Consider the following 22,529-nt stretch of genomic DNA (forward strand, 5'->3'; position numbering starts at 1 on the left):
CTCAGAAAGGTGAGAAATAATGTACTGAAACAGCATTTGCATACCCACGTTCATTGCAGAATTATTCACAACAGCCGAACGGGAGAAACAGCCCAGGTGTCCATCAACCGATGAGTGGATAAATAAAATATAGTCTCTATATACAATGGAATACTACTTGGCCTTAAAAAGGAAGTTCTGACACAAGTCACAACACGGATGAACATTGCACTAAGTGAAATAAGCAGGCACGACGGGACAAATACTGTATGATCCCACTTATATGAGGTCCCTGGTGTCATCAAGCTCATAGAGATTTAAAGTAGAATGGTGGCTGTCAGGAGCTGGGGATGGGGGAGGTGGGGAACTGTCCAACGGGGACAGAGTTTCAGTTTGAGAGACACAAGTCCAGGAGATGTGATGTTTGCACAGCAGCGTGAATGTACTTAATGCCACCAAACTGCACAGTTAAAAATGGCTAAGATGGTCCATTTTATGGTATGTGTATTTTATTTTATTTTGTTTGTTTGTTTGTTTGTTATGGTATGTGTATTTTACTACAGTAAGAAGCAAAAACGCACGCACTGTGGAGCCAGAAGTGAGTTATTAGAGAGCACAGAAAGACAAAGAAAGAAGGATTGCACTGAAGGCCCAACAGGAAACCAGGGCTGTTCCTGAGACCTCCCCTTGATAGTAAGCTTCCTGGCAGCCAAGGCCAGAAGGGAAATCAAAGGATGATCCAATGCTCCTTGTCTGATCAGAGGAAGTCATCTAGTTCATCGAGAAAAATAAACTTGTTCTTGGCACAAAATATTAGCGGGGATTTTAGCTGCTGGCTAGGTTCATATTCAACGATCACTTCCTCAGTGCCAACACAATGCCAAACCCTGGCCCCAGAGTTTCCAGGGAAGGTCAGATCACCAGTAAAAGGTGGCATGGGGGTTTGAACCCAGGTCTGTTCAGCTAAGGGAATACAGCCAGAGTCCTTTAGCTTGTAGATATTTATCACACACTTGCTACCTCCCAGCTCCTATTATAGGTACTGGGATGTGGCAGAAAACAAAACCAGCAAATGGGGCCAATGTCCTGGTGTAGGGAAAAGACAAGGAACAAATAAATAAGAAGATAATACGGGCATTGTTTAGAACAGGGACTGGGACCCTTCTTTGGCAAGAGTGGTCAGAGTAACCACATGTAAGAGGCTACATCTCAGCTGAGACTTGCCTGGCAAAAACGTGGTGGCCATGCAAAGATCTGGGAAATGGCATCTCAGCAGAGGTAACAGTATGTGCAAAGGCCTTGAGGCAGGAACCAGCCTGACGCACTGTGGCTGATATGCAAGGAACAAAGAAGAGAGCAGGATATGGCGAGGTGAGCAGCAAGAGGAGAAAAGGTGGAGGAAGTGATGTGAAACTGAAAAAAACAGAGAAGCTCTGAAGAGGAGGTCCACCAGTCCCCCAGGTGCAGTGCCCCCCAGAGAACTCAGCGAAGCATCTAGTGCATTTAGCAGACACTGTTCCAACAGGGTGGTGGGACCAGCACTGCGTCCAGCACACTGAGAATTCAAGAGGAAACTGCAGACATCCTTTTCAAGGAGCCTGAGGAAGATTCCAGTCTATAAGGTCCAAAACCAGGTAAAATCTGAACAACATCATACAGGGAATGCAAATATAGGAGGCAGAACTGAAAAGCCAAGCTAGAATGGTCACCATAAAAGTCTGGTGGGGGGGGTACCTGGTCAGGGGAGGGAGACAGGGAAGGGCCAGAGGAGCTCCTGGGGGTGGGCGGGGGTCCTCTCGATTCACCCAGGTAGTGGTTACACGAGGGCTTGTTCAAAGGTACGCTGACTTTTATGTACTTTCTTTGTATGTGTGCTTTTTCACAAAAGAGTTTTTTTAAAGAAAAGAAAAAAGGGCCAATTATAGTAGCCCAGGAAAAGAAAACAAGAGCGAGAGAGGGTGTTGGCAGAGACATGGGAAGGGGGGGGGGGTGTGAAAAACAGTCACAAATTACCAAAAGAAAAGTGATCACGTTTGGCTTCCGTCTTTGCAGTCTTATTTTCCTTCATTTCCTTGTGGGAGAAAGTCTTTGTAATTGCTGGCGTCCTTTGCAAGAAGACAGGGCTGGCCGTGAGGAGAAGGGTTACAGGGCCAAGGGTTTGTCTGGGAGGTGGGGGTCTGGGAGAGCCTCAGCGGGAATGTGCCAGCCAAGAGCCAGGCAAGGCTGAAGGCACAGGTCAGTGGCCTGAAATCCCCGAGGAGGCGGGAGGAGCTGGGGACAGCGTGCAGGGGGACACCGCATCTCTGAGCTGGGTGCAGAGTGCTGAGGAACATCAGGGCCCCAGGGGGGGCCGTGGAGAGGGTCAGGGAGCCTTGTGTCCTCACATGCTCACTGGCCCTTGGGGATGGCCAAAGGGGTGAGCTCATGAAAACACTGTGAAAGATCATCCTTCAAATAGAACAGCCAGGGTAGTTTCCCCTCCCTACCCTCTCCTCCCTTTAAAAAAAAAAAAAAAAGAAAGAAAAAAAAAGGAAATGAATAAAAAGCTCCTTACAGGCTGAGCGAGAGCTGACCCTGTGTATATAATCACTAATCTCATTACCAACATAAGCAGGTGAAAAATTACAAAGATGAATGTCCGTGACTTATAATCAACCTTTGAGGAAAGAAAATGTTGCTTTTGGCACCGGGAGGGAGCTGCTATTTTCCTTCCCCACAAGTCACAACTCTGGAAAGAGGAAATGCTCCCAGAGAGGAGCGATGAGAAATGGGCCTGCCCACAGCCACCGTGAGCTCACTGCTCTCCCCACCTGGCGTCCAACGCCCTCCACCCGGCCCCAGATGGATGGGCAGTGTCACACCCTTGACCTCTCCCTCTCTCCGGGAGATCCAGGCATCTTCCACCCAGCCCGCCCTGTCCCACCCTCAGGAGGCTTTTCGTCAGATCTCCTCACACCCCTGCTCAACATCCTGAATGGTTCCCTTGGAGAACCCAGGAAAAGCTATGCATAATACACCACCCTCCACCAATGAAAGGGAAAATGTGAGCAAAGCTTGGTAGTGGACAGGGGGTGGTTTCTGACCATCCCATTGTATATTTACCTGCCTTCCAAGAGCAGCCTGGGGGCTTCATTCTGGCATCCACCCCCCCCCCCCGTCCCCCACTATCAGGGTTTCCTATTCCTGTCACGACATGCGGAATTCAGACCCGGACACCAGGCCAGCACGAGCCCAAGAGACCCAATACAGGTGAGATTTGGGGCAAGTGGTCTCTCTCTTTCCCACTGGACTGGACATGAAGTGATTTAATGTCCAGGATCCCTGAAGCCATCTCATCCTCAGGTGGAGGATGGCACCAACACCCAAACAAGAAAAACCCAAGAGGTGGGGAAAACAGAAACAGTGATAGCTGTCGAGAACCTGGACCCAGCCACGCCTAATTGAAAAACTGACAGGAACCCAGCGTGTTAAGCTAACCGGGACCAGGTTTTCTGTCACTTGCAATTGAGAGTCTTAACAGAAAAACGGGCAAATACCAAAAACTTCTGTGTATCATTTTAGGCGTCTCACAGACCCCTGGTTGAAGACCCCTGGCCCAGGAATAAAGTGAAAACCCCTAAGGGTGGCATTCAAAGTCCATCACCATCTAGCCCCACCTATCTTCCAAGCCCATTTCCCTCTGCTGTCTTCCATTCACCCAATTCTTGATAAACTGGAAATTCTGGTTCCCAACCCCTCATCTTTGCTTATATCGCTGTCCCAGACCAGGGTGCCCTCTGTTATGAATCTCTGAAGACTAAAATCCCAGCTCCTACTTTAAGGCTAAGCCTTGTAGATAGATGGACAAGTGGATGGCTGGGTGGGTAGGTGGGTGGATGGATGGATGGATGGATGGATGGATGGATGGATGGATAGATGTGTGGGTGGGTGGGTAGATGGATGGGTGGATGGGTGGGTGGATGGGTGGATGGGTGGGTGGATGGATGGATGGATGGATGGGTGGGTCAATGGGTGGATGGATGGTGGGTGGTGAGTGGCTGATGAGTGGGTAGCAGGTGGAAGATGGATGGATGAGAAGGTGGATTAGTGGATGGGTAAGTGAAATGGTACGTAGATAGAGAGTTGATGAAGAGATGGATGGGTGAACAGACCGATGGTGGACAGATCATAGATACATGGGTGGGTGAATGGATGGCACACAGAGGACAGACGGAGGGGAAGGTGGGCTAATGGGTGGGTGTATCAGCGTGGGAATGAATGGCTGAGGCCCGACTCGATGACCAGGCAGGCAATGGATCAGTGGACAAGTGGAGGCATGAATGGTAGGTGGGTACACAGGTGGTCGGGCAGCAGACAGGTAAGTTCTCCTGATGCTCAATCAGTGCTCTTCCCAGACCCCCCAGAAAACCCTAGAACAAGGCCAAAGGCTCTCCTATAGGCCAGCATCTCAGACAATTCTTGGCCACGGTGAATAGCTCGGAAGCATAGGCCCCAGTGTCGCATTGGCCTACGTTCACAGCCTAGCTGAGCAGATTCCCACTGTGTGACCACAGACCAGAAGCTGAGCCTCATTTTCCCCATCTGTTAAATGAGAAGCATCATGCTCTCCCTACAGGGTGCTGTGTGCTAAAATAAAGAATTATGTGCAGAGTCTAGCCCTAGGCATGGCATAGTCAGAGCTGACAATAATTTCCATCCTATTAAAATAAAATTGTTCCAGGGCCTAGAAAAAGAAAAGGGGTGGCCTTCTCTCATTTTGTAAGACTAGGAAAATCCTGATACCAAAACCAGACGTGGATACTATAAGAAGAGAGAAGTATAGGCCAGTTTCACTTATGAATCTAGCTGCCAAGTCCTAAATAAAATACCAGAAAATTGAATCCAGCAGCATATTATGGGGATAATAATATATTGTGCCCAAACAGCATTACCTCAGGAATGCAAGGGTAGTTCAATATTAAAAAATCAATGCAGTTCAATAAAAGAAAAATCCTAAAGGATCATCTCACTAGATGCTGGGGAAAAAAATTCAATAAAATTTGACATTTTGCGATTAAAAGCTCTGAGACTAGTCAGCTCCTTCTGGTAAAAAGGACCACCTGCCAGGCTCCTATGGAAATGGATTCACCCATCCCCCCTTCCCAGAAAATAAACTGGCCCTGGGGGAATTTAATGCTTTTCCCAAAGGAACACAGAGGTGGGATTTTAGGCACTGTGGCAGGCCAGTGGGAGAGAATACACGAGGATGTGTGCATATGTACATATGCACACACACACACACACACACACACACTCCACACGTGCTGGGCCATCCTCCCCTTCTCCAGCCCCAGGCAGTGGGTCACTGCTCCCCAAGGCTCCTGACCATTCCCTTCTCCTTACCTTTGCCCCCTCCCCTTGGCCCAGACCACGCTGTCTCTTCAACACCCCAGGGACTTGCTTCCTGCTCCCTGCCACATCCCTGGCCCCCCACCTTGTTCAGAGCTCCAACAGAGCCCATCCGGTCCTACATCACTTCTCTAGCCCCAGTGTAGACAGCCCTGCTGACATCACCACATGCTGTCCTGGACAGGCTCATTCTGCCATCAACCGCATTTCAGGGATCCTATCCCCCACCTAACCAGATGGAATGCCAAGACTGGAAGTTTCCTTACCCACACTTAGGAGCTGACATCTTACACTGATGTGTCCACCTGCTGGTCTCCCCAACTGGACTGTTATTCTGAGGCAGGAATCCTGCCCTCATGTTCAGCCTTGACCCAGGGTCTAGGCCACAGCAGGTGCTCAAAATGCTTTGGGTGGGTGGGTAGATTAATTAATTAGTGTGTATGGCCCCAGAAAAGGACTGACAGAAGACACAGGATGACTTATAAACGTGAGTGTTACCAACACTCATCCCAGAAGGGTCTTTTTTTTTTTTTTTAGTGTTTATTTATTTTAGAGAGAGAGGGAGAGAAGGAGTGGATGAGTCAGGGAGGGGCAGAGAGAGAGGGAGACACAGAATATGAAGCAGGCTGCAGGCTCTGAGCTGTCAGCACAGAGCCCAACGCGGGGCTCGAACTCACGAACCGCGAGATCATGACCTGAGCTGAAGTCGGACACTCAACTCATTGAGCCACCCAGGCGCTCCCCGCCCCCCAAGAAGGGTTTTTGAAATTGGCAAAAACTTGCCTGAGGTCACCTGGAGAGTCACGGCCCAAGCTGGAAGCCCCACACCATAACCGCAGGTGCGCACCCACCCTTTATACAGAGCCCTTTTCTCATGTGTGCTCTTTGAGCCTCATGACTCCATGAAAGGCAGGGGTGGAGTGTAAAGGGACAGGCAGAAAGAGACGAGACAGAAAGGCAGACAGAGAGCAGCAAAGACCAAAAGCCAAGGAGACACACAGACAAGACACAGACAGACAGGAGGAAGAGATGATGGAGACAAGCAGGCAGGGCTGGCCCACAGCAGCCCCAGGCTCCCTTGGCTGCTGCGGCATCTCGAAGGAGGCACCAGCCGGGGAAACTCTGTGACTCCCTCCGGCCTCTGCTGTGCCCAACGCCCCTATTTATTCGCACGGCCCTGAAATTCAGGAATTTCTCAGGGCTGCCAGTGGGGCGGCAGTGTGCAGCAAATGGTGGGTTCTGGCCCAGGCTGGGGCATAACTGTTGGGCCCCCTGGTGCCATCAGCCGCCCCGCCACAGCACAGACAGACAGCAAGCAGGACTGAGCTCTGGACTCGCCCAGGCTGCTGGGCCACTCCAGTGTGTGACCCTCTGAGAAGCCATCTGCACACGGGCCCAATCAAAGCAGCCTCTCAGCAACACGGGCAGTGGGGGATGGGAGGTAGGGAAGGGACTCAAGGAGATGATGTAGAGACCCTAGCACTGTGCCTGGCAAACAACAGGCACTCAATACATGCTCAAAATTTTCAAAAATTACTGTTCCCAGCTACTCTAAATCTGTCACACCTCCTCAAATCTGCCCGTTTCCTCGGTTCCCTCTGCCAGGCACATCCTTCTTCCTCTTAGCAAGCTCCTATTCATCCCATCCCCTCACCATCCCCTCCTCTGAGAAAGCTTTCCTCAGAGTTCACAGATGCTTCTTTTGACCCCCCTGCACTCTGTACGTGGAGTGCCTGAATCTTCACAGGGTTCACGGACAAGAAGGATGTGAACAAGAGGGTTAGACCAAACCCTCAGGGAGTAATGGACTCTGCCCACATCCTCACCATGGGATAAGTGTGGTTGGGTTGGAGGCCAAGACCCCACAGCCCCCACCCCCTCTCTCAACTCCCTATTTAATGAAGGTCTAGCCCAGATGGGCCCCTCAAGTGAGATAGGAATGGGAAAAGAAAGTGTAGGCCATTTATACAGAGCAATCCAGTGATGCTGTGGGGATTCCCACCCTTTTCTCCTGGCAAGAGAACCCCAATTTCCCTCTGGGGAGCCATCCTCTCTCGGGCTACATGGACCACATGATCCCAGAGCTGCCAGGCCACCTGACTGCCACATGGCTGAGCCTGCCTGAGAATAACACAGCACGGAGGATGGAGACACAGTCCTAAGGGCATCTTTAGAGCCCCTGGATACAGCCAAGCCTGAAACTACACCCTGTACTTTTCATTCCATGACTTTTCTTTTTTAAGTTTATTTATTTTGGGAGACAGCGAGCATAATAAGCGTGGGAGAGGCGGAGAGAGAGAGAAAGAGAGAAAATCAGAAGCAGGCCCCACACTGTCAGCATGGAACCCAACCTGGAGCTCAATCTCATAAACTGTGAGATCACAACCTGAGCTGAAATCAAGAGTCAGACGCTTAACTGACTGAGCCACCCAGGTGTCCCCATTCCATGACTTTTTTGTTTATGTGATACTTTCTCTCACCTACAATCAAAATAATCCTGACACTTATGATGAGAAAGTCAGACTAGCAACCGTGTTGTCTGCTGCTGACATGACTCTAAGGATGTTTGTTTCTGGAATTAGTAAACTTGGTCCCTGCCATAGGCCCCTCTGGCACTGGCAGTCTGCTCCACTCAGGGCCGGTTCTCAGGGACCGTCTGGAGACAGCCCAGAGAGCCATGTCAATATCACGACCCCACCGCTGGCCACAGCCCATTGGCCAGGGGTGGAAGTTTCGCCCAAGCTAGGCCAATCAGGGCTCTTCCCCGGGACTCTGAACTGGAACTAAAGGAACACACGGACCATCCGGTGGAAGAGACTGTGAGCCAGGAGGCCTCCAAGCTGAGGGCAGGCACATTTCAGTCAATTGGAGAGAACCAACCAGGCACACAGAGAAAAGCAGAGACAAAACGAAGTTGGGGTGTCAGGCAGGCTTGGCGGCATCGGGGTCCCTAGCTGCAGCCTTCTGGGGCCAGTAGGTCCCTAGTCTTTCCTGACGATGCAGCGGAGCCCTCTGCTCCTCCTGAGAGGCCTCAAGCGAACTCCACATGGAGGAGAAATCCCTCACCCCACAACACATAGGCCCCCTCGGAAGCCGGGAACAGAGGAAACCATCCTGAGGGACAGAGCCAGGGCGTGGCGGGGCCACTGCGCCTTAAGCTCAGGCCCTACCACCCCCGTGAGACTCCCGAGGTCTGGAACCGAGGGAGGGTCACTGCTCCCAGCCCATGCACAGGAAGCCACAGCCATTCCAAGGGAGCACACCTGGGTCAGGCATGTCTTGCCTTGGGGTCACAGTGGGGCATTTCAGGCACAGGCAACTGACGTCACCATATCCTCTCCATGGCCAGCACTCCAGTAAACTAGTCTGTCTCCCTCGTCAGGGGGTAAGGTCAGCCACTCCATTCAAGAAAACAAGTTGCACGGGTGAGGGGAGTAGGGCAGGACTTTCCCTCACGCCAGGGCACGTGGCTAACTAAGGGCTCACTGGCCATGACTGTGCGTGTTACTGGCATGACCCATGAGAAGGAACGTTAATGGCATCCGCTCACTGCACTTCACCGCCTGCGAGGCACTTTGCTGCCTAGGCAGGCCTAAATTCCCCATGTCACCCAAAGACTGGGCCCAGCCTCACCTCACCCGGTACCATCAACCTCTTTCCTCAGCGCTGGAGCCCTGGCCCTAAGGCCCCAGCCCCTTACCCCCTTGGCATGGACCCTGGGCCACCCGACGCCTCAGGGAAGGCTCCCCACCCCCCCGGCCTGAGAACCAGGGACTTGGTCTCAGAGAAGACATCCCTGCTGGAGGGACTGCAGCCTCCTCTCACAGCCCTGCCCAGCAGGAAACATGCCAACAAGCTCCCAGAAAGTGGGAGGGGGGTCCCCAGCAGACGGGAGGTGTGGCATGACCAGTTAGAGGGGTCTGTCAAGTGGGGCTACAGAAGACCGTGCAGGGTGAGGTCAGATCTCAGGCACAAAGCAGGGGTCATGGAGGCCTGGGGACAGTAATTATCCCCCTCCTCATTCTCTTTCACAGAGAACATCTCCCTGACACTTGCCAACCTTCCTCTACCAAGAAAGGGCAGGTCCCACAGCCGCAGGCTGAGGCAGGGAACAGAAGCAGCTATAGGACCCAAAGTCCTGCTCGGAGGCTGTTACCTGCATTTTCATGGGTATTGCTGATTTCGGGCAAGTCTGATTTTTTTGTCTACTGTTGTGACAAAAGATCTCCTTTTAAATAAATTTAACAGGGGAAGGATTTTTAAAAAGATACTATGGGGCGCCTGGGTGGCTCAGTCAGTTAAGCGTCTGACTTCAGCTCAGGCCATGATCTCACAGTTGATGGGCTTGAGCCCCTTCATCAGGCTCTGTGCTGACAGCTCAGAGCCTGGGGCCTGGTTTGGATTCTGTGTTTCCCTCTCTCTCTGCCCCTCCCCTGCTCACACTCTGTCTGTCTGTCTCTCTCTCTCAAAAATAAACATTTTTTTAAAAAAATTAAAAATAAGTAAAGAATAAAAATATACTACGTATAACATCAAGGCACAGGAGGTTGGGAGATACGGCAGAAAATGTGCTAGTATTATGCTAATTATCCCTTTATCAGAAGAGGAAGCCTATACCCACTGGCTTTTTCCCCAAGAAAGGACACAAGGCCCCCTACGGGGCCTGCCTTCATCAGCCCCTGTAATCAGACAACAGCAGCCAGAGACCCTGGGGTGCCGATGGTCAGACAACATTTGAAGGAATCCACTCTGAGGACATGCCAGGGGAGCAGATAAGGGACACGGAGATGCTCAGCCACCACCAAACCACCACGAGGACAGCTAATCTCTCAGCTCCCGAGGACCAGGAAGGCTGATGCGGAAACCACAGTGAAGAGCTGTGGCCGTGTGTGTGTGTGTGTGTGTGTGTGTGTGTGTGCGCGCGCACATGCCTGCGGGGGGGTCAAGGAAGGTACAGTGTGTCTGTGTCTTTGAGGAGTTGGCACAGGTCAAGCCCACCCATGCCTTGACCCCTTGTGCTGCCCTGGTCCTCCGAGATCCTGCCCCACTGTGCCTGTCCCATGCATTCCCAGCTGGCTGTGCTCTCCTGCTCAGACTCCTTGCCTGGTCCCTAGGACTCAGGCTACAGACTCTTTGGGGGCTGGGGAGGTGTTCTCAGGGGTCCTGAGAGTTCTCTACCACAGTATTTTTAATGTTGTATTTTCATTGTGAGGAGACAGGAGAAGAACAGAATTTTCTGGGTCACCTAGAGCTCACTTAGGGATGGAAGACACAGCTGGGAATTCAGGACCAGGATGGGAGACCCAGGCTGAGGAAAGAGACACGGAATCCGAAGCAGGTTCCAGGCCCTGAGCTGTCAGCACAGAGCCTGATGCAGGGCTTGAACTCACAGAACTCGAGATCATGACCTGAGCCGAAGTCAGATGCTTAACCGACAGAGCCACCCAGGTGCCCCAAAGTGTCTGACTCTTGATTTCGGCTCAGGTCATGATCTCATGGTTCATGAGTTCAAACCCTGTGTTGGGCTCTGTGCTGAAAGCATGGAGCCTGCTTGGGATTCTCTCCCTCCCTGTCTCTCTCTCTCTCTCTGAAAAATAAATAAACATTAAAGAAAGTAATAATAACTGATGTGTCCTGACCACAAGGCCAAGGGCTGGCCCCTACGCAGACCATGGTGTCTCAGTGATCAGAATATAGAGACACAAGACAGGAGAATGGGGTCATGGCACTCAAAGAGCCTAGCTAGCACGCATCAGAGAAGCACTGTGTACCTACCAAGAGTCGTGCTTGGGGCTTTCCACACATCCTGCAGTCTGCACACTCAGGCTACTAGGCAGGCCACGACCACCAGGCCCACTTCACAGATGGAGAAGCTGAGGCTGGGAGACACAGCCCTCATTATCCAGGGTCATGGGACGTGTGCCAGCACCCTCCTTGCTTCCCTGGCCTGGCAAAGCCCTCACCCCACGGTCACTCCATACATCAGGCCCTCTTCCCACATTTCAGGCCACTCCTGGGCATCAAACAGCAGAGCTGGGATGAGGAAACTGAAACCCTAGGAGGTGAGATTAAAGGCCCAGGAGGCCAGGGTCTGCCTGAAGGCAAGAAGCCTCCGGTGGCCGCAGGCGGCCGTCCCACCCCAGGAGCAACGGTGTGCATTGCCCCTGCCCCCACCCTCTGGGCCCGGCCAAGTCTCCCAGCCCCAGGCAGGCAGGCGGCCCACTTCCTCACGAGCACTGTGACCCGGGTGGGGTCACTCTGGCCTACAATGCAGCATACCCCCCCCCCCCCAGAAAAGCTAGGCTCCCCACCCTCAAGGAAGGAAATAACCTTTCCCCAAACCAGCACTTTCTTTGCAACAATCTCCATATATGAGAAGACAGAGGCATTTTTGCAGTGTTTCCAAATTCCAATAACCGTGAGGACAATGGTGCAAAATGACGCATGGCCTGACCTGACAGGGGCCCCGGGAAGGGACCCGACCGGAGCAGGAGAATGAGCAGTGCGTGCCAGCCGTGCCTGTAATGAAAGGGCAGGCCATCCGGAGCAGGACCCAGAGGCGGACAGACCTGGCTCCCGCTCCGTTCCTCCTCCACACTTGCCGTGTGACTACAGGCAGGCATGCCCCTCTCTGAGCCTCAGTTTCCCTGCCCTGTCACTCTCACAGGACTTCCACCTACCATTTTACCCCCTCCGGTCCCACCCTCGTGCTTGGGCTGCCAGAGGGACCCTCTAATGCTTTGGCCACGTCCATCCTCTTCTAAGAAATGCCCCGAGGCTGCCCAGCTCCAGTTCACAGACCAGGATGTGAGGTGCTCCATTGTCGGAGTCTAGTCCACCAGCACACCCGTACTTCCCACCTGCCCTTCTCCAAGACACGCTGGGTTTTCTCCCGTCCTTGTCTCTCTCTCACCCTTTTACCTTCACATCACAGTGCCTGTATCACCTCCTCCAGGAAGCCCTCCCGGACCACTGCCAGACTCAGCTAGGTGCCTCTCTGGCTCTCATGACCTCTAGGCTATCCTTCAGGACAGCCCTGACTGAAGCATGTCAGAACTGCCTGTGTGCATCCCTGGGGCCCTCGGGTTAGCATGGGAGGGACACCGAGCCACCCCACACCAGAGGCTACTGCAAGCACCCCAAAACCTTGGGCACACATCCTTGGCGTGATGTCTAGGGAGCCACTGACCAGGAACTCTGACTTCATAAGCCTCTCCCTGGCTGTTCAAAGCAATGCTCAGCCATGGTTCCTAACCCTCCCAGAGAACGACCACAATTCCACTACTCGCCATTGCCCCATAAGGCTCAGCTCTAGGCCCCAGTGGTCTTCCCCCAACAGCCCAGGGGTGCGGAACTTTAAAATCTCAATATGGGTAACCTGGGTGGCTCAGTCAGTTAAGCGTATGACTTCAGCTCAGGTCATGATCTCACTTCTCGTGAGTTCGAGCCCCGTGTCATGCTCTGTGCTGACAGCTCAGAGCCTGGAGCCCGCTTCAGATTCTGTGTCTCCCTCTCTCTCTGCCCCTGCCCCATGCTCTCTCTCTCAAAAACAAATAAACGTTAAAAAATAATAATAAAAAGTTTTAAATCTCATTCAGAGCTCACCCCTCCCTGAATTGAATATGTCACACCAAGAATAAAAATGAAAGCCCTCCTGCGACCCCCCAGACCTGGCCTACCAGTGGCTCTCCTTGAGCATGGGGGTCCTGATCTCCACCTGCTCCAGGTCATTTGTACTTGCTGTGACTACTCCTCCCAAAGTGTCTGCTCCCCTGCTTCCTCCGATGCTCTACCCCACCTCCCAGGCTTGGACCAGCTTTGCCATTTCTTCATTGCATGCACGGCCAGCACAGGACATCACAGTGAGCACCCGTAAGTCTCCTGTGTGTGTTTCCTGCCAGAACGTGCTCTGTGGGGGCAGAGGATGTTGTCTTGGGCACTTATTCCCAGCACTTAAAGCAGAACCCAGTACCCAGTGGATGCCCAAGAAATATCTGCTGAATGAAGGAACGAGTGATCTCATTTTCTCCTTCTGTTAACCCTAACAGAGAGAGAGATGACACCCATTTTACAGAGGAGGAAACTGAGGCTCAGTGGGGTAAGTCACTGGCCTGATGGGAGCACAGCCTGTGGTGTCAGGACTGTGAATCTGAACCCTACAGGATGCCAAAGCAGGGGATTTCCTGCACCTGACTGCCCCCGGTTCTGGACCTGTAGCCAGCCCGGGGCGGGGGGCTGACTATGGAAACAGTCTCAGGACTGAACAGTCAATGCCATGGTGCCCACGCCAGGAAGAGCCAGCAGTCAAATCACCAGAAGGAAACACACCCACAGGAAAAGGGGGTAAGAAACAAGGAGAGAGAAAAAGGGTGGGATTTTTCTTTTGTCCATTGGCCAAACTTTGCAAAAAGTGACTCTGTTACCATCTAATTTGATCACAGTGGAAACTTTTGCATGCCATGCCAGGAAGAAGTCCGTCTGCTCAACAACAAGGTCAGTAAAGCAGGGAATTTAAAAACCATCCTCAAACACTCCCACTTAAAATTCACAAACCAACAGTCACCCACCAACTGCCCAACTGTTTTTTAATTTGATGTTTTGAGCAGGCAATCCAGTCACATGGTTCAAAAAGCAGAAAATATAAACAAGGCACAGCGTGGGGGGTGTCACCTAACCCTTGCACCCTAGGCCCCCACCTGCCCACTCTGACCCACCCCCACCCCCAGGTAACCACACCGGTGAACCTTGTTCTTTATGCAAATACAAGCCAATGTGCATTTGTATTTCTTTCTTCTTCTTTTTTTTTTTTTTAGTTTATTCATTTATTGGGGGGGGGAGGGGCAGAAAGAGCAAGGAGAAAAGGAGGATCCCAAGCAGGCTCCACACTGTCAGCACAGAGCCCGATATGGGGCTCGAACTCACAATCCTCAAGATCATGACCTGAGCCAAAATGAACAGTCAGACACTGACCCGACTGAGCCACCCAAGTGTCCCATGAATTTGTTTTTCTTATTTGACATACGAGTAGCGTGTTTTAGGGGCACCTGGGTGGCTCAGCTGGTCAAGCGTCTAACTTCGGCTCAGGTCATGATCTCACAGTTCGTAGGTTTGAGCCCCACGTCAGGCTCTGTGCTGACAGCTCAGAGCCTAGAGCCTGCTTCAGATTCTGTCTCTCTCTCTCTCTCTCTCTCTCAGCCCCTCCCCCACTTGCGCTCTGTCTCTCTCTCTATATATACCAAAAATAAATAAACATTAAAAAGCTTGTTTAAAAATTAAAAAATAAAAATTTTTAATAAAAATTTTTTTAAATAGTATGCTTTACATGCCATTCAGCACCTTGTTTTCCTCTCTTAACAGATCTTGAAAGACCTTTCTTTCCACGGAGAGCATCCTCATTTTTTGTAGCTGCGTAATATTCCATGGCGAGGCTGTGCCACCATCTACTTAACCAGCATCCATCACCCTGGATCTCAAACGTCTGCCCACAGACCTGTCTCCCCCACCCGCCCATAGCTTCTCAAGGGTGAGAACTGCACCCCAGCACGGGGCCTGGCACAGGCCTCCTGATCTTATGGCTCGAGGGCATGTTTTAAAACAGAAATCAGATCTCACTGCTCCTTCCCTCAAAACTTTTCAGTAGCTTTCAAACTCCCTGCCCTGCCCCTTCTTCACTCCTCAGCCCCCTCCCTCCCCTCCCTTACCCACTCCCACCTCCTTCTTTTCCATCCCTCACACACACCAAGCAGGGTCCCACCTCAGGGCTTTTGCACTAGCTGTGCCCCTTGCCTGGCATTCTCCCTCACCACTCTGGTCTCAGCTCAGAAATCCTCTCTTCAAAGGACCCTCCCTGCCCACCTGGATTTGGTTGTCCTGCGGACTTAAACTTCTCTACAGCATCTGAAATCAACCTAATTCATTTGTCACCTGACTCACCCCACCTCACCCCTCCAACTAGAATATAAACTGCATGGGAGCAAAGACAATGTCTGCACTGTCCACCGTGAGTCCCTACCTGGACGGTGCCTCACCTAGGATGTGACTCCCGCACTTGGCCCAGGGGAGCCAAGCTCCTGCAGCAGCTCCCGCCTGACAGAATTATTCCTGCCAGCCCTCACAGAGATCATGGGACCATGGGAGCACAGCGGCCAGAATCCTGTTGCAAGCTACAACTGAACTGCATCCCGGGGCCAGGCCTTCGTCCGGGGGAGGCCCTTCGGAGTTCAGGAAGCCCGGGAGGCGGGCTACACCCAAATGCCTCCTGGAGAGCAGAACCCAGGATTCCATCCTCCCCTCCCCACTTCAGGACCATGAGCACCGGGAAGCCATCAGAGAATATCCACTTTACAGAAGGTAAGACTGAGGCCCAGAGAAGGGAGGGACAGGCCCTCTGCACTACCTTGTACAGCCCAGCAGGAAAGAAAACCTTCAGCAAGTATGAGGAAGAGGCCAGGGCTGCCCATCACCCCCAGTCACTCTGGAAGGGCGGGTCCTCATTCAGTCAGGCCAGCAAACGTCCAGGAAGTGGCACATCACTAGGGCACTTCACTTACGTGAGTGTAGCCATGTACATGTGCTCACAAGAGACAGCATGGGAACTAGGTCTTAAAATAACACAGCAACTGCCCCACCCATGCCACCCATGGAGAGGCCACCCAAGGAATGGGAGCCGGGAGCTGGAGCCTGTTCCCCACCTGGGTCCCTCCTTGCAAGGCATCTTGGGCACCAAGGCCGACCTGGGCTTACTGAGGAAAATGCTCACACCCACGGCCCCCAGATGTAAGACCAACGTGAAATCTGACGTCCAACACAGCACACGATGATGCTCCTGAGGCCATACAGACTTGAGACTCAGGAATCTTCACCCTGGTGGTCACGGGGTCACAGAGACTATGACCATAAAGAATAAAGCAGAGGGGTGCCTGGGTGGCTCAGGCGGTTGAGCATCCGACTCTCGATTTTGGCTCAGGTCATGATCTCACAGGCATGGGATCAAGCTCCTGAGCGTGGAGCCGGCTTGGGATTCTACCCTGGCCCTCTCTCTCAGTCTCTCTCTCCCTCTGCCCTTGCCCCTCTCCCTGCCTCACTCTCTCTATATAAAATAAAAAAATAATAGTACAATTTAAAAAGCACTGAAAACTGCTGAGCTTTCAGGCTGATAAAAGGAACCTGGGTGGTCGGTCAGTTTGCATGAAATCTTCATTTTAGGCCCTGAATTTAGCTCTACCCTGACCCCTGAAGAGAAAGCAGCTGCACTTCCCTCGGTCATTCCACAAGCAGTTATTAAGCATCTACCGTGTGCCAGGCGTGGACCTGACTCAGGGAATTCGCCCAGGGTGGATGAGACCCAAGTCCCTCCTCTTGTGGATTCCTTGGGGGGAGGGGGAGAGGGGGGACAAAGAGCTTGGCTGTAGGGTCAGGAAAATCTGGGTTGAAATCCCAGCTCTACCGTGTGTCTGCTGGAAAACTCCGAGCCTCAGTTTCCCCATCTGTCAAACAGGGTAAGGATGTGACCTTGCAGAATCAATGACAGGATCTAGGAAGAAATGTGATGGTCAAGGTCTGGCTCTGAGATCATTGCCTCCCTTCCATGGGGCTCCCAGGACACTGTCCCCCACAGCCCAGCAGAAAGTGCCCGCCATCACCACAAAGATGCCTTGTGGTCCAGGCCCTAGCATGCCTTTCAATGCACTGAAGAAGTATGAGGCTCACTCAAGGCTTCCCCAGCCATGGGTGAGTGGACTAGCCTAGACCCCTTCAGGGTGGGCAAGGCAGCAAAAACAGCCTAGTTTATACAGCAGGCACAGCCAACACAGAGGCCTGTGCGAGGCAGGTAGGAGCTGAGAACGTACAAGCAGGCCTGGTGGAGACTTTGGCCAAATGGTGCTCCCTCCCACCCTCAGGGGCAGAAGGCAGGCAGCCCTAGCCAATGGGTACCGCAGGGGGACGTGGACCCTGAGCTGCCAGGCACTGCGATTTTTCAAGTGAAGATGGAAATCCGGACTTTTATGTGAAACCTGCCAATTTGCAAATGCTGGCAGCTAATTAAATATTTAAAAATAATAACAACATGGTAAGAGCCAAACAAAACACACAGAGCCAGTCAAAGCTAAGGCTGGCAGGTTTGCACAGCCGGAGTAAGATTCTTTGATTTCACCCATTCCCTGCCCACTTCCCCCATCTCCCAGCTCTGGATGCAGGAGGGGAGGGTGAAAGTGGAGGGAGCAACACTTACAGGTCCCTCCCTCCTCCTGGCGGGGGTCTTCACCCTCATCTGCATGTGGGGAAGGTGAGGCAGGCTCAGGGCCCCAATCTTTCAGCTGCAAACCCACGCTGGCACCACTGTGGGGGCTTGCTCTGCCAGGGACCTAGACCAGTCCCCATTCGAGGGGCTCTGGGTGATGCCCCACACCCAAATCTTTTTTTGGTTTGGCTTGCCATGGTAACACCTGCTGGCTCACACCAGCTTTGGACCAGTCCAAGTGCAATCACCTGGTAACAGTAAAGACAGAAAAGGGCAACCCTGCTTGGGAGAGCAGGGTGAGGGAAGGGGAGAGGATGCAGGGGCTGATAAGGAGTGAGCAGGCTGGTGGAGTCTGGCCCATCCCGGAAGGCCCCTCCCTAGGCTCTCAGTGCTCCCACAGCCTCCCAGGCCCCAGGGCAAGACAGCCTCAGCCAAGAGACATCCCCCCAGCCCTACTCTGGCTCCCAGCAAACTCAGGAGAGCAGTGCCCGTTAGAGTCGGGAGTGTCAGGGCACAGGGGGACCGTGAAGTTGTCGGCGTCTGTGACTCTGTGCAAGACTCAGTGCGTGCGGGGATGTTTGTTACTCCAGCTACGCGAGACACGTGTGTGACACATGTGAGATAGATATGCCTGTGTGACAGACACACGTGTGGCAGACACGCATGCGTGTTAGGGGAGGCACACGCATGCAACGGAGACACAACTGTGTGAGAGAGGTGTGCGTGTCTGGGAGATGCCCGAGCGAGAGGCACGTGTGTATGAGGCATGGGTGTGCAAGAGCGACGTGTGTGGGAGATGAGTGTGAGGACCCGGATCATGTGTGTGAGAGATGGGAGGGGGGGCAGCCCTGAGCACGGGACTTCATGACTGGGGGCATGGGGTGAGGGATGGTGGGTGCGCCCAGGCAGAGGGTGCAGGAACTTCTGGATACTGGTGTGGGTGCCTGTGTGGCAGTGAGCGTGATGGGCGGGGGGGGGGGGGGGGGGGGGGGGGGACTGAAGATGTGAGTGTTGACGGTGGGGGTGGTGCCCGACGACGGAGGGACCTGAGGGGCAGGGGGAGAGGGGGAGGGGGCATAGGGAAGGAGTGGAGCCATGCTGGGGGTGGGGGCCGGTGACCGGCTGGGTGCAGCGGAGGGAAGGGGCGGCAGCACAGGGGGCGGGGAGGGGGGGTGGCTGGGGAGACCCTGCCCGCGGACCCCGAGACCCCCCGCACCCCCCTCCCAGCGCTGGCCTCAGTGCCCGCATCCGTCCAATGGGACCGGGACCGGGATGGCGAGCCCGCGGCGGGGCGGGTGTGGACACCCCGTGGCTCCGGGCGCCCGTCCGCGGGGCGGCCGAACCGTCGGGGCGTCCGAGGGCCCCCAAGCCCACCGCGGCGAGCGGCGAGCGGCGGGCTGGCGGGGTCGCGGCGCGGGAGAGGAGGTGGGGACCCCGCGCGGCAGGGGCTCGGCGCGCACTCACCGCGGGGCGCTCCGCACGTCTGGCCGCCCGTCCGTCAGTCCGCCCGGCCGTCGGCGCGTCGAGAGCCGCGAGCCCCGGCTGTGCGCGGCGCGGGGCGGGGCGGAGGCGCAGAGGGGCGGCCCCAGCCGGCCCCGGGCCCCCTCCCCTGCCTCCGCCTCCGGGGCGGGGTCTCGCCGCGGGCTGGGGAGGGGGCCGAGCCCGTGCCTCTGGCGGCGAGCGGAGCCTGCGTGCGAACCGACGCCCAGAGACTGCCCGCCCCCCCCCCCCCCCCGCCCCGGCGCGTCAGCGGTGGAGCCCTGAGTACCGGACCCGCCCGGCACCCCTCTTGCCCCGCCCGGTCTAAACTCCGAGTTCCTCAGCCAGCCTGGGCCTCAGTGTTCCCACCTGGGAGATGGGCTCAGCAACCGGGGCACGCTGGGAGGGCCTGAGGGTGTGGGTACCACGCTGCCAAGGGGCAGGCGGTGTGATAGGGGCAGAAGGCAGGCTTCTTCGTCCCCCTTGCTGCCCACCCTGGGAGCTCCCGCGCTCCGCCTGACCTGCATGCACCCCCACACTGCTACCGCAGGTCCTTGGGCAGATGGTTCCCAGCCCCGGCTTCGGAGCAGTCCAGGTTTGTCCTTTTCCTCGGCGCATCCAGCTAGCTGCCTGTGACCCTGGTGTGACCTCAGCCTCCTCATCTCTTGAATGGGTTAACCCCGACTGGTGATGGGTAGCCCAGGAGAACCGGGTGTCATACCCACACCACAGGCCCCAACAGGTGGTGAACACACTGCAAAAGGGAAACTAAATGTCAGTTACTGTGGCTGTCATGCCCCGAGTTGAGGCAGAGTGGGGCATCCCCCGTCTGACTAGGAGCGGACCAGGAGCCTGTGCCTGGCAGGAGGCCCCGTGGGGAGCAGCAGTTGGCCCTGAGCTAGCCTCCCCCACTTCCTCCCTGCCAAGGGCTCGAAGCCCCATCCCTAAAACACACAAGCAAACTCTGGTGCTGCCAGTCCCCTAACTCCTGTGCTGTTAGCCCCAGAACAGCCCAGGTGGAACAGAACTGACCCTCAAGCCTTTGGGCCCTGCAGGCCTGGACTCTGGCACAGGGACCCCAAGCCCCCAGCCCCTTCCCACTCTCTAGCGTCCCAAAGGCCAGTCAGCCCCGAAGAGAGTCAGGATCCAGGAATTCTGTCCTTCCATCCCTCTCTGTCCCTCTCTTTGCCATCTTCTGTCTCCTGATTTCTCTTTTTATTGTGGCAAAAGACACAACAGCATAAAATTCGCCATTTTAACCATTTTAAAGTGTCCAATTCAGGGGCATTTAGAACATTCACAACTTTCTCTGTGGTCCCCTCTTGGCCACGTCATCTCTACCTGTCTGTCCGTCTGTCTCTGTCTCTCTCTGTTGCTGTGAATCAACTTCTATCTGCATCTATCTTGGCCGGGTCTCTCTCTCTCAGGTCTCTCACTCTTGCTCCACTTTGTCTCTCCTTTCCATGTCTCTGTCCGTGTCTCTGTCTCTGCTTTCATACCACTCTGTCTCTCCATCTGACTCTCTCTTCCTTGGTCTCTTCATTTCCCTATGACTCTATCTCTTGCTCTCCTTGTGTTTCTCAGTCCCGGGGCCACACCTCTAGGACCCGAAGCCCAGACCAGGACCTCCAGGACCGTCTTCCACCTGCCCGGAGACAGGTAGCCAACAGTTGCCACCTCCCATCTGGGCAGCAGCCGTGTCCCCCCACCCCCACCCAGAGTTCTCGCTGTAGCCCAGGACAAGGATAAGGCCGCCAAGAGCAAAGGCAGAGAGAAGGGAAGCAGCTTGTTCAAGGTCACGTGGCCGGGAGGAGATGAAGCCAGGAAGTGCCCAGGGGCGAGGACGGGGCTGACCAAAGAAGAGCCAGGAGGGGATGGAGGGCCAAAGCCTGAAATGAGAACGTCGGTCCAGCCTGCCCCAGCTTTCTGTCTAACCCTGGGCTCTCTGGGCCCTTTTGCCAGCTGGAGCTTGCTTTTCCCCAAGGGCCTTTGCACATACCTGCATCCTCATGACTGGCTCATCCACGTCACTACCCTAAGACCCCGGCAGAGGTGGAAACTACCACTCTCTCACTGTCTACCCTGTCTACTCTCCAGAGTACTTGTCACTAGCTGACTTTTTTTCTTCATTTAAAAGCGACTGTAGGGGCGCCTGGGTGGCGCAGTCGGTTAAGCGTCCGACTTCAGCTCAGGTCACGATCTCACGGTCCAGGAGTTCGAGCCCCGCGTCGGGCTCTGAGCTGATGGCTCAGAGCCTGGAGCCTGCTTCGGATTCTGTGTCTCCCTCTCTCTCTGCCCCTCCCCCGTTCATGCTCTGTCTCTCTCTGTCTCAAAAATAAGTAAACGTTAAAAAAAATTTTTTTTTTAAATAAAAGCGACTGTAGGCAGCATAGCCTGCGGTTAAGAACTCCACCACTCACCAGCTGTGTGACTTTGAGCCCGTTACTGCACCTCTCTGGGCCTTGAATTCCTCAACTGTGAAATGTGCAGAAGGACGACAGGGCCTATCTCAAGGGGCTATTGGGAGGATTAAGTGAATCAAAAAATAAAAGTACTGTGAAGAGGGCTTGGCCCAAGGGAGTGTTTAGCAAATAGCTAATGAGTGAGTGATAGATTGAATCCTTCCTTCTGTCAGCAGGGGAGGAGTCCTGGGGCATAGAAGGCACTGGGCCTTGCCTCCCTTGAACCGTAACTCACCTAACTCACCGCCCCCTGGCGAGGCTCCCTTCCCCCGCTTCCCCCACCCCCACCCCCCACAGGTCCCAGGCCTGGAGGAGAGGCAGTGAGCCAAGATTTGGCCTCACCTTGCAGCGGAGGCGGAACCCAAGGCCTGGCCAGCTTTCACAAGATAAAGTGGAGACACGTTGCCCGTCCTCTGTTATCTGAGCTGCAGATGTGGCCAAGGCAGCTGACTCCTCGGAGTCCTGCCAGGGCTGTTATCACACACAGAGCGCGCATCACCCACCAGGAATTTGGGGCCCGGGGCCTGGCCGAGACGCCAGGGTTGGAGGAAGTTCCAGGCCGATAAGGCGCAGATAGTGCTCACAGTGGGCAGCGGAGTTATTCACATCAGCGACAATGTGACCAGCCCCCTGGGCACCGAGGTGCCGCAGCTCACAGGCCGGGAGCACACCTGTACTCCCTGGCCAGCGGGGCTGGGGAGGAGAAGGCTCGGCTCAGGCTCAGGCTCACTGGGCTTCATGAGACTGAGTCCTCACTCGGGTGGCCTCCGGGAGGTCACCACACCTCTCCCGTTTCTCTGAGACACGGGAATAACAATAACACCCCCCATACAACAACAGCCTAGGCTCTAGGAGCAGTGAACTTGCAGCCAAATGGCCTTGATTTAAAGCCACATCCCCCTGTGTGACGTTCAGCAAGTGGCTTCAACCCTCTGGCCTCAGTGCCCTCATCTATAAAATAGTTGCTGCTTCATAGGATA

At 54.3% G+C, this 22,529-nt stretch overlaps 1 protein-coding gene across 4 annotated transcripts in view; it reads right to left on the reverse strand.

Annotated features, from left to right (window-relative positions):
• The window catches only part of FBLN2 (fibulin 2), an 89,332-nt gene extending 70,116 nt beyond the window's left edge, over positions 1-19,216 (reverse strand). For 3 of the 4 annotated variants that reach the window (XM_047849039.1, XM_047849038.1, XM_047849036.1), the window contains exon 1: positions 19,073-19,216. The gene's annotated coding sequence lies outside the window, so the exon portion shown is untranslated. Of the gene's footprint in view, positions 1-16,813; positions 16,901-19,072 lie in introns of all 4 variants that reach the window. The other variant, XM_047849037.1, reaches the window with a different exon arrangement.
• Between the last annotated feature and the right edge of the window lie 3,313 nt (positions 19,217-22,529).

Source organism: Prionailurus viverrinus, chromosome A2 (genome assembly GCF_022837055.1).
Source record: "Prionailurus viverrinus isolate Anna chromosome A2, UM_Priviv_1.0, whole genome shotgun sequence".
Classification (NCBI taxonomy): Eukaryota; Metazoa; Chordata; class Mammalia; order Carnivora; family Felidae; genus Prionailurus; species Prionailurus viverrinus.